Below are 12,514 nucleotides of genomic sequence, written 5' to 3'. Positions count from 1 at the left end.
TAGGTGGGAAGTACTTTAGACTTCATGGACCATCTGTCTTTGTTACAGCTGCTCAACTCTACTACTGTAATGACAAAGCAGTTATAATGGAGAAGTAGATGTGTTCTAATAAAACTTTATTTATGAAAGCAGACTACAAGTTCCATTTTGTCCATGGACCAATTCTGCTTCACAGCAAAGAATGGCTTGGGGTTAGTATCTAACAGGATAGTACCAAGAAACCTAATTTTCCTAAAATCTGGATCTTGAAAATGATGAGTGGAAAAACTGGGGTACAGAATATAAACTGAGTAGAAATCTGAGTTTTATTTCCTGAACATTTATTTGGTACTAAATACTTTAAGACTATTTGAGATCCTCTAAATTAGATGCTTATACTTAAAGATTTCGAAAATTCACATTAGGACAAAACAGCAACCAATAGATTGAGAAAAGGTCTTTACCAATCCTACATCTGATAGAGGGCTAATATCTAATATATACAAAGAACTCAAGAAGATAGACTCCAGAGATTTGAATAACCCTATTAAAATGGGGTACAGAGCTAAACAAAGAATTCTCAACTTAGGAATACCAAATGGCTGGGAAGCACCAAAAAAAAAATGTTCAACATCCTTAAGTCACCAGGAAAATGCAAATCAAAACAACCCTGAGATTCCACCTAACACCAGTCAGAATGGCTAAGATCAAAAACTCAGGTGACAGCAGATGCTGCCAAGGATGTGGAGAAATAGGAACACTCCTACATTGTTGGTGGGATTGCAAGCTGGTGCAACAACTCTGGAAATCAGTCTGGTGGTTCCTCCGAAAATTAGACATAGTACTACCTAAGGAGTCAGCTATACCACTCCTGGTTAAACACCCAAAGATGCTCCGACATATAACAAGGATACATGCTCCACTAGGTTCATAGCAGCCTTATATTTAATAGCCAGAAGCTGGAAAGAACCCAGATGTCCCTCAACGTAGGAATGGATACAGAAAATATGGTACATTTACACAATGGAGTACTATGCAGCTATCAAAATCAACGACTACATGAAATTCTTAGGCAAATGGACAAAACTAGAAAATATCATCCCGAGTGAGGTAATCCAGTCACAAAAGAACACACATGGTATGCACTCACTGATAAGTGGATATTAGCCCAAAAGCTTGAAAACCTAAGAAAAAATTCACAAATCCTATGAAGCCCAAAAAGAAGGAAGACCAAAATGTGGATGCTTCATTCCTCCCTAAAAGGGAGAACAAAATACTCATGGAAGGAAATACAGGGACACAGAGTCATCCAGAGACTGCCCTACCTGAGGATCTATCCCATATGCAGCCACCAAACCTAGTCACTATTGTTAATGCCAAGAAGTGCTTGCTGACTGGAGGCAGATATGTGTGTCTCTGAGAGGCTCTGCCAGAACCCTACTGATACAGATGAGGATGGTTGCAGCTAACCATTGGACCGAACCAGGGGACCCCAATCGAGGAGTCAGAGAAAAGACTGAAGTAACAGATGGGTACACATGGAGGGACCCATGACTCCAGTGACATATGTAGCAGAGGATGGCCTTGTCTAGCATCAATAGGAGGAAAAGCCCTTGGTCTTGTGAAGGCTCGTTTTCCCAATGTAGGGGAATGCCAGGGCGTTGAGGTTTGAGTGGGTTGGTGGGATTGGGAGCATCCTCACAGAAGCAGGGCTTGGGGGGAGGGGGATGGGAGGGGGGGAAGGGGATAACATTTGAAATGTAAAAACATAAAATATCCAAGAAAAATAAAACTATTTTTAAAAAATGAAAAAAGAAAATTCACTGTTAAAAAAATTGAATATATGGATGTTAAGAAAGTTTGAAGACCCTCCAATTTGTATATGTAGGTTTCCAAACATAAGGCTGTCCCCATTATGTAGGCTGGGTTAGTGTTATAGAGTGCTTTAAATTTCACATGCTTTTCTTCTTACATTCACTTTATATGTTATTTGAGTTTGCAATCTATGTTTTAAGGATATTTTATTTTTGTGTGTGGTCTATACCTATGTGTGTATATATGAGTGTGCTTGGTTTTCTTGATTTTGGCCAGTTCCTCAGTCATTCAACATCCCCATTTGTTTGTTTGTTTGTTTTGAGAGTGACTTTCTCGATGAATCTGTAGCTTACACATTAAGCTAGACTAGCCGATCTATATCTTTCAGCACTCTTCTTGCCTCTAGTACCCAGTTCTGGAGTTTAAGATGCACATTGCCACTTCTGGCTTTTTCCATGGGTCCTGGAACTCAGGTCCTCATGTTAGTATGACAATTACTTTACTGATTGAAGCTTCTCCATTGCCCTTAGAGTGTTTGTTTCTTAAATAAATTTTGTTGTGTACATTTTTAAGTAGACAACATGATGTTATGAGATACATATAGATAGGAAAATGGTTACCATAGTGAATCAAATTAACATATCTGCCATGAATATTTTAGAAAGCACCGTCAAACACACAGAGAATAAAGTAGTTTGTGCTAGGGGTGGCAATGCTGTCAGAGGAGGAAATGTGGAGATGGAATTCAAATCATCCTGAGCAACCAACAAGGATACTTTTTTTTGTATACAGAATTAAAGGCCAATCCCAGGTGGCTCTCAGATATCCATATAATTTTCGCTTATCGCTTTGCTAAGGCTATGACTGACCTCGGTATGATAGCGTGATGGAATGGTAGTAATGGTCCTGATGGAAAGGTTCCTTTCAGTGTAGAGGGAGAAGGAAAAAGTCAGGGTGTGTATATGTCATACCTTAGAGAGACCAGTGACAAATACTACAGAAGCTTGCTTGGAGTGAGTAGGCTGAAAGGCAGCATCTACCCAACTGAGTCCACACTGGGCTAGGCAGAGTAGTACTTCTACTAGCTAAGTTAAACAGCATGTACATATATACCAGGACCCACAGTCTTCTCCATCCCTTTCCCTTCTCCATCTCTTCCCTGCTTCTATTTGGCTTACTTCTCAGAGGATGCTCTCTTTTTTTCCTTACCCGTACTCACCTGTCACGTGTTTGTTATCTGATTTTCTCCCAGGCATCCTTTTCTCCCTCTCCTCCCTTCTATCTAGCTCCCAAACCTGCTCTTAGTTTCCTGACCAAAAAAAGGAGCACCAACCTCTTTCCATAAGGAAAAGCCCTGTTTCTGTTGGTTTACTTCTGCTTCTTTCGTCCCCAGGCACCTTAAAGGCAAGGAGCCCAGGCTTGCCTCTCAGCAGTGCTCTCTTGTTCTTTACCCTATCCTGGATGCTGCCCACTGCTGTCCCAAATCTGTGCTTCTCAGACCTCTGCATGCCACAATCATAAGCATCCCATAGTTCTTCTGCAGGTGGCAAATTGTTGGATAATATTCTAAAGACATTAAAATAATAATGATTTGAAATTGATGCTAATTATGCATGCATTATCTCATGGATTCCTCTTGATTTTCTTTTTAGAGTAAATGATACAGACCTTATTTGTTGGCAGGGAAATGGATACTGGGAAGGAATAAATGAGCTAGGGCTTTGGACAACAACATAGCTCGGCTTGTTTCATTGCAAGCCTTACCCATCCTGCTTGTTCATTATGTCAGTTATTCTATTATCGTTTCTTTTCTTTCCCCACAATGGCCACTTCTCTGTCTCTTTTGCTTGGATGTAGTCTTCCTCCCCAGACTTTGTCTTTAGACTGCCTTCTTCTTTAGATAAGCTCCTAAGGTTTTGCTTCTAAGGAGAACTTATATTATCTGTTCAGTCATGCATGTCTTTGAATTTGATCTTTTGCCTACTTTGGCATCATATTCTTTGTACGAAATAGAAGATCTTTGTGAAGTTGAGGTATGATTAAACTACAGACCCAATCTTAAATGAGATGAAGTGGTCTAGAGTACATTTTAAGCAAAAATCAATTCAAAAACATGTGGGATAATAAATGAGTTCATTAAGGTTGAAGCATGAGTATCATTGTGGAAGAGTATAAATGTATGTCTATATTCTAGCGGTTAATAATCTCAAAGTGGAATTAAGATAGATTCCTTTTGCAATGGCATTATAAAGAGCTAAGATATGTAGGGATAAATTTAAAAGAATAAGTTAAAAACTTAGGTGGTGATTCTAGAAAACATTATTAAATACATTAAGAATATGAACAAACGGAGAGACATATAATGTTCATGGATAAGATGATTTAATGATGTTCTAGTCTCAAAATTGACCTAAACTTTAACACAATACTTAAAAAATAACACCTATAGGAATTCTTTTTTAGGCACTAACAAGAAGATTATTAAATTTGAAGATCCATTTTGAGTTACACGGTACCCAAAAGAACACAATCTTAAAATGAACAACAACAAAAACCATAACATTGGAGTTCTTGACTTTTGAACTTGTGATGATAATAAAAATCACACAATGGCATAAAGTTAGCTATGGAAATCAGTGAGATAGAATTTATAGCTTAGAAATATACTCATGAATCTATGGTAATTGCCTTTCAGCCAGTTAAAGAGATGTGACTCAACAAAAGACATCAAGACCACTCAACATCCTTATAACACCAATGAACTTGGGCCTCAGAAGATCCATAATACTTAACTACAAACAGATTAAAATTAACACAGCTAACACTATATTATAACATTTCTTAGAAGAAAGTGTTAATGATGGGGTAATTCATTGGTTTAGATACAATAGCAAAAGAACAAGTAACAGAAGAAAAGACAAATAAACTTGTCAAAATGTCTTTATTGAAAGTGAAAGAACAACTCATTAGAACAAGACGAAGTATTATAAGCCACCCTTGGGATGATGCATTTTGAATCTGAAATATTGGTTGTCTGCTGTTGATACTGTTTCAGAAGGCTATGGACCCTTTCAGAGATGGACCCTGGCTAGAGGCCATGGGACAGTTAGGGGAGCCTTCAGCCTTTATAGCCTGGCTCCACTTTCTCTCCATTCTCTGATCTCTCTCTCTCTCTCTCTTTCCCCCTCTTCCTTCCTTCTTTCCTTCCTTCCTTCCTTCCTTCCTTCCTTCCTTTCTTTCTTTCCTTCCTTCTTTCTTTTCTTCCTTCCTTCTTTCCTTCTTTTTTGGGGAGGCGTGGTTATTTTATTTGTTCACGTTTCAAATGTTATCTCCCTTCCCAGCTTCTCCTCCACAAACCCCTGTTCCCTCTCCTTCCTCCTGCCTCTATGAGGGTGCTCCCCCAACCATATACCCACTCCTGCCTCAATGCCCTAGCATTCCCTTATGCTAGGTCATCAAGCCTCCACAGGATGAAGGGACTTCCCTCCCATTAATGCCAGATAAGGCACTCTCCAGCTGGAGCCCTGAATCCCTTCATGTGTACTCTTTGGTTGGTGGTTAAGTTCCTAGGAGGTTTGTGGGGTCTGATTGGTTGATATTGTTGTTTTTCCTATAGAGTTGCAAATCCCTTTAGTTCCTTCAGTCCTTTCCCTAACTTCTCTATTGGTGTTCTTGCACTCAGTCCGATGGCTGGCTTCGAGGCTTCATCTGTATTGGTCAGGCTCTGGCAAAGCCTCTCAGGGGACAGCTATACCAGGTTCCTGTCAGCAAGTGCTTCTTGGCATTAGCAATAGGGTCGATTTTGGTGTCTGCAGATGGGATGGATCTCTTGGAGCAGAGTCTGTACGGAAGGTCATCCAGAGACTGCTCCACCTAGGGATCCATCCCATCTGTTCTCTTCTTTCAAATACTATGTGTACAGGTGGTTCCTGCTTCTATCTCCCTGATCTTAGCACTGCTATTCAAGATCTGCTTAGGGATCTCCATCAAATATATGTATTTTTTTTTAAAGCACGCATGCTCGTTACAAAAAAGGCAGTTGGTGTGACTGGGCATCTCTCTAAAAAAATACTCAAATAAACAGTGAGCATGTCAAAAGACACCATCAGTAACATTAAAATAGTCCTCCCTGCACATATGTAGCAGATGTGCAGCTTGGTCTTCATGTGGGTCCTGAACAACTGGAGTGGGAGCTTTCCCAAAAGCTGTTGCCTGTCCCTGGAACATGTTCTTCTAGCTGCTTTGTCTGGCCTCAGTGGGAGAGGATCACCTACCCCTGAAGAGACTTGATATGCCAGGGTGGGGGATATCCAGGGAGCCCCACTCTCTCATAGGAGAGAGAAGTGGATAGGGGAAGGATTGTGGGGGGGGGACCAGGACATAAAGTGAATAAATAAAAATGTGCAAATCAAAAGGTATAATGAGACGCTTGCTCATAGCAAGTGTTACTGAGGCTGTGAAGGAATTGCAGACAGGAACATGCAGTGAGTGCTGTAGCTCCAGTTCTCCGTATTTCTTCCAAAAGTGAGCCCTATCAATGTTTATAGTAGTACTATTTACAATGGACCAAAGAAATAATAACCCTGGTGCCCATTTACTGACAAACAGGTAGATTTAGTGCTGTATATCTATACAATAGCAAATTATTTGGCAATAAAAGTTAATGAAGTTCTGATACATGCTACAGAGTAGATGATCAGAGGAAGCATTAGGTTAAGTTAAAGGAAAGAACATGCATAGTGGAATTGCATCGAAATGAATTAGCAAGACTAGATACATCTTACATAGCAAGAGTGATAGGTGAATGCCCAAATGCAAGGGTTTGGGAGAGTGGAGACTAAACGGTAATGGACTCTATGTTGTTTTGGCTTATAAAATATGTCACAGGTACATAGCTCCATGACATTCTACTAAGTGTTGGCTGGCTCATTTTAAATGGACAAGATAACTGTATGACATGAGACATATACATCACAGAAGCAGTTTACAGTGTACCACATTGCATAAGGTACATGTGTTGTGATCAAATACCTCATGGAAAGCAACTTAAGGGAGGAAAGGTTTATTTTGCCTCATGGTTCAAGAGCCACAGTCCATCCTGGTGGGGCAGGTACTGTGGCAAGAAGGTTAGGTGGCTGGTTACATCATGTGTGGACTAGGGACATGGGGTTTCAAGTTACTTATTCCTTTTAATTTAGCCCAGCATCCTGGCCTAGAGGATGGTCCCATCCACAATGAGAGTGGGCCCTTTTATCCTCAGTTAGGCCTTCTAGAAACCCCCTTATAGAAATGCCCAGAGACATATTTCTATATTGATCCTAAACATAGTCAAGTTCACATTTAAGCTTTGCTACTTCACATATAAAGGTTATTATAATGATTAAATTAACAAAATTAAGAATTTATCCTGGTATTATGTGGAATTTGGAGTAACAGACTTCTGTGGATTTCTTGGGAACTATCTCTACTTTGAGCCAAGAATGCATGCTAATTGTGCTGTTTTAAAGTAAAGGGGCTACAGTTGAGCTCTCCAGGCTGCTGCTACACAGCTGTGGGATATTGAAGGAATGTTCTGAAATTCTCTAAGTTCGGTGTTTCACACAAACAAAGAGAACAATACTGTCTGAGCAGAGCTACACACACAAAAATGGAGAAGGCTTTGGCGTGGAGGCTGTACGTTGTACCTATCCAATGCTTGTTATTTTTTCATCTCCCAGTTTGGAAACACGTCTTCAGCTCTTCCGGGTGGAGAGGGCAGCTGGGCTCCACTGTGGACTGTGTGGATAGTTATGAGTACAGAAGGGGCTGGCATGACACGGCCCCTCACGCCATGGGCTATGTTTGATGCCGGAAGCTCTCAGGACTGATGAAAGTATCCTACAAGTAAACGAGTTTCCCCAGTTAGCTGCCACTTCCACAAAAGAGTAACCGAGTGGACACTGTGGAGCGTGTTTCAAAGCCTAGAACCTAATCCTCCCGAAGCCATTGAGGGCTAAGACAACCTATTTTCCCTGAGATGAGTGCTGAGGTGGGGCACGCCATTGATTCCAGTTTTTGCGTTGTCTTTGTTCAATCAATGGAAAGTTTGATCTGAAAGAAACTGTCTTTCGGCTTCCTCTCCTACTAAGTGAGGTTTAAACTCTTCCCTGCCCCCAGCCCCCAGCCTCTTCCCTTCTGGGAGAGCAACTGTTTTGAAACACTTTTAAACGTTTGACCTATGTGGAAAGAAGACCTCAAATTAAAAGCAAGTTTTCCTTAGTGTCGTTATTGTTCTCTAGCCTCAACTTCTGTAATTTGGTGGTCGGTATAATTATAGAATGAAGACATAATTATTTAGCTCCTGCCTGAATTTCATTTGGGTATGAGTACAGTGTTGTTGCATAATAACCTGGAAAAGTCTGTATTTAATTGTGTTGGGTGGCTCGTCTCCTCACTCCCTGGATCCAGCACATCCTGTTTAACGGAGACCATTTCTCAGTTTCTGAGAGTCTGCTCTAAGATGTCAGGCTTTGTGCTGGATGGTGGTGGCGCACACCTTTAAACCCAGCACCCTTAAGGCAGAGGTTAAGCAAATCTCTGAGTTTGATACCGGCCTGGTCTATAGAGCAAGCCCCAGGACAGCCAAGCCACACGGGAAAACCTGTCTCTCTCTCTCTCTCTCTCTCTCTCTCTCTCTCTCTCTCTCACACACACACACACACACACACACACACACACACACGATAAAAGAAAGAAAGAAAAAAGAAAGGAAGAAAGAAAGAAAGAAAGGCAAACAGAAAAGAAAAAGATGTTAGGCCTTATGACTTACAGCAATTGAGGGGGAAAGCCGAGGGACCTAACGGCTCTATGGTACCCATACCCATCATGGTTAGCACTCTATAAGCCTCCATATGTGGATTTGAGGGTCAGACAATATCTGTGTCACTATGCATTCATAAATGCATATCAAGTATACATGTGCTATATACTGTTGCATGTGCTAGCAATTCATCATTAGAAAAAATTAAATACAATCTATCTATATGTGTACGTTTATTGAATGTATGTGATTGTGTGTGTGTGTGTGTGTGTGTATGTGTGTGTGTGTGTGTGTATGAGATGGGGATAGACAAGATACAGAATAGTAAAACAAGTAGTTTTTTTGTATGGTAATAAATGCTACAGAGAAAGATAAAACAGGAAATGAAAATGAGATAAATCACTGTAAAGTCCACCTTTGATTGCAGTTGTGAAACTATGAGGATTACCACAAGAATGATGCAAATGCATTCCAGGCAGAAAACTGGAAATTGAGGATTCTCTGGCACTGGGCTTTCCTCTAAGCCAGTGTGATTGTAATAAACTGAGCCAAGATGCACTACTGGGACACAAGGGTTGCAACAGATGAGGACAGACTGAGGATTACAGGGGTTGGTAAACCATGGACTGTGGGCCAAAGGTGAGTTGCTGTGTAGTTTTGTTAATAAAATTTTATTGACATATGGTGATGCTCCTTTGTTTTTGCATTTTTATGGCTGCTGTAAAGTTATGACAAGTTCAGGGATTATGACAGAGACTAGGAAACAAAAATCCCACAAACCTAAAATATTTACTAGCTGATATTTATAAGGATGTTTTCTGGGCTCTGGAATAAGACATCACTGCATTATCTCATGTCAGCATCCTGCAGATGGTGAGGTAGAGGAGCTTAGCACAGATCCTCAGAGTGCCAGTCGTGTTGTATAGTAGAGTCTAGGTTTATAGACAGGCAGATGTACCAGGTCTGTGACCTCAGGCCTTTTGCTAAGCTTGCAGAATGGAACATGTCATTTGGAAAAGAGATTTTCATCATTTACAAAAACACACCTATTTATGTACTGTAACCTAACAATTACAGCCCAGACTTTATATCCACACAAACTGAATGCTTAAATGTTCTAAAATGCATTTATAGAGATAATCTTAGAAATGTTATTCATAATAGCCTCCAAATGAGAAGAAATCTAAATATACATTAATGTTCAAATTAATACATCACCTATGATGTATCCATACTGTACAATACTATATCACAATTAAAAGGAATGTATTTCCCACATACAAGTACATAAATATAAATGAATCTCAGAAGTATAGTGTCGATGGAAAAGTACAGACAGACATAAAAGATTAGATATATCATATAACATGACATTTAGTAATCTTGATCATAATTCCATTTGGATAAGGTTCAAGAGCAAGTAACGGTGATGAATTTAGAAGAGAAGATTTCATTGATAAAACAGTACAGGCTTGAGACAGGCTTCTGGACATCTAGTCAAGTCTTGATCTGAGTATAGTTACACACATATGGAGGTGGAAAATTTGTGGAACTTTACATTTCAGGTTAGTTCGATTAATGCAAATTATATATTTAAATGTAAAATGTTAATACGTGAATACACACACACACACACACACACACACACACAACCACGGATGTTTGCACTTATACTACAATATACAAGAATTAAAGGTGTCAATCTTTGGATAAGGCAGGCTATTTCACATTGCAGTCAGATTATTATTACTTAAAGAACCATGTTTCCCCAGAACAGATCAAAGTAAAACGTTCTTTGCAGAAGAAGGAGTCTGAAGAATTAGGCCTGCTTGGCACTCAGCAGGTACCAAGGCTGGTGGTCCAACCTCACTTTCCATCCACGTCCCCCTGACTTCCACTCCAATCTTTGGTTTCTTTGCATGTTTTATTTTCATTGTTGCTATGACTATGCCTTTCAACCTAAGAATTTTTGGTTGGCTCTTTCTTTTTTACTTCATGGAAATATAATTTTCATAGCATAAACATCTCTTTTTTAAAACCATGGTTTTTGGCATATTCCTAAGATTGTGCAACTGAACTACTCTAATTTTAGAATACTTTGATAACCTCATAAAGAAATTGTATATATTACCAGTCTCTCTGATTTTTCTCCTCCCTTACTTTTACCATTTTCCAATGGGTTTGCCTGCAGTAGACATTTCACACAATCAAATTGGAGAATATGGGGTCAGTTGGTTTTGGTTCTTTTACTTAGTATATTTTCCAGGTCCACTCCTTTTGTAACATAGCTGAATAATAGTTCTTCCTATAAATGTACTTTATTTTGCTTAGCCATGCATCATATAATAGACATACCTACTTTCATAACAGTGGTGCTTCTGTGAAGACCTATGTCCAAGATCTTGAGCAGGAGATTCTCCTGCATATGTACCCAGAAGCAGAATTGAAAAAATCTGGTAACTTGAAGTCAGTTTGGGTTGGGTAACTGATACACTGATATCTACAAGGTCTGCAGTATCCATGCTCTTTCTAGCAGTGTGTGTGTGTGTGTGTGTGTGTGTGTGTGTGTGTGTGTGTGTCTGTGCGTGCATTCATGCATGTGCGTGCATGTGTGTGTATATGTATGTGTAAATTTGTGTGGGAGTGGGGTGGAGGGGTGTTTTAATGTCTTAAAATCACCACTCAAACTTACAATTTGTTAAATTATAGCCATCCTAGTGGAGATGAAGTAGACCTTATTGTGATTTTGTATCTAATAACTAATAATCAATGCTATAACTGTGTACTATGTTTTAAAAATGTGGTATATATCTTCCAATTTTGTTTTTACTTCCCAAATTTATTCTGGTTACTCTGGAGTCCATATTTATTTTTGGAACAAACATATTGATTTTTCAAAAATTTCATGAGGGGTTTGATAAACGATATCGATTTATTGAACTAATTTGATGCAGTTGTATGCTAACAATGTTAATCCTTCTAGTCTATGAACATGGGAAGTTATTCTCATTTATGTAGATCTCAAGATTTTTTTCAATTATTTTCCTGAAGTTATCAGTGTGCCCATATTATGTTTCATTATTATTACTCTCATTTTTTCTGTCTTATAACAAACTGGAATTATTTTCTCCTTTCATCTCTAGATTAAACCTAAGTAATTAAATTTCATGTCTGAATTGATTCTATATAACAAAATGTAACTAATTTTATTAATTTTGTAGCCAGTGTGTATTATTGTTTTTTGTAGGTGACTTTTAGAAAAGGGGAAATGAGTACACATGAACGTTTATGCATAATGTTTTTTTTGAATTTAATGTAGTTATCTGTGTGTATTCATTTGAATTCAAGGTACCTTATAGTGTTTTTTTCATTAGAGCGAAGAGAATCTCCAAATACTGTGTACAACAGCTCTTTGATTTCGATCGTATACAGGTGTATTAATTTTTCCTTGATTTTGGTGTAGTTTATTATTTGACAACGCTCTGAGAGTAAAGCTGTAAGAGAAGGACATCGTTTGCACTCTTTCCTCATATGCTACCAGGAGAGTGGTTTCAGCTGGGAACTTAGTTTTCAAGGTTGAAACTTAGTGGGCAAGAGGGTGGTGTGATTAAGGCAAGGTCAATGGCCATAATGCTTTCTGTTCTGAATGAGATTTTATTTTATTTTATTTTACTTTATTTATTTTTTTTGCAAATGCTGACCATACAGTTGCATGTCTTTGGTTATTCCCTTAAGTGACACAAGTCACTCGACTCCTTCCCCTCCCCATGTCATTGTCCCATTGACTTTTTGAGAGGAGACATTGCAGAGAATGGCACCCCACAATTCTACTAACTTCTAAAACTGTTTTTGAGTATATTTGTGGCAAGGATACCATAAGACTCCAAAGACACCATAGGGTCTTGTTGCAGGGGAGGAATC

The sequence above is a fragment of the Rattus norvegicus genome, chromosome 1 (genome assembly GCF_021556685.1).
Source record: "Rattus norvegicus strain SHRSP/BbbUtx chromosome 1, alternate assembly SHRSP_T2T, whole genome shotgun sequence".
In the NCBI taxonomy this organism is placed as follows: domain Eukaryota; kingdom Metazoa; phylum Chordata; class Mammalia; order Rodentia; family Muridae; genus Rattus; species Rattus norvegicus.
This window is presented reverse-complemented; position numbering follows the sequence as displayed.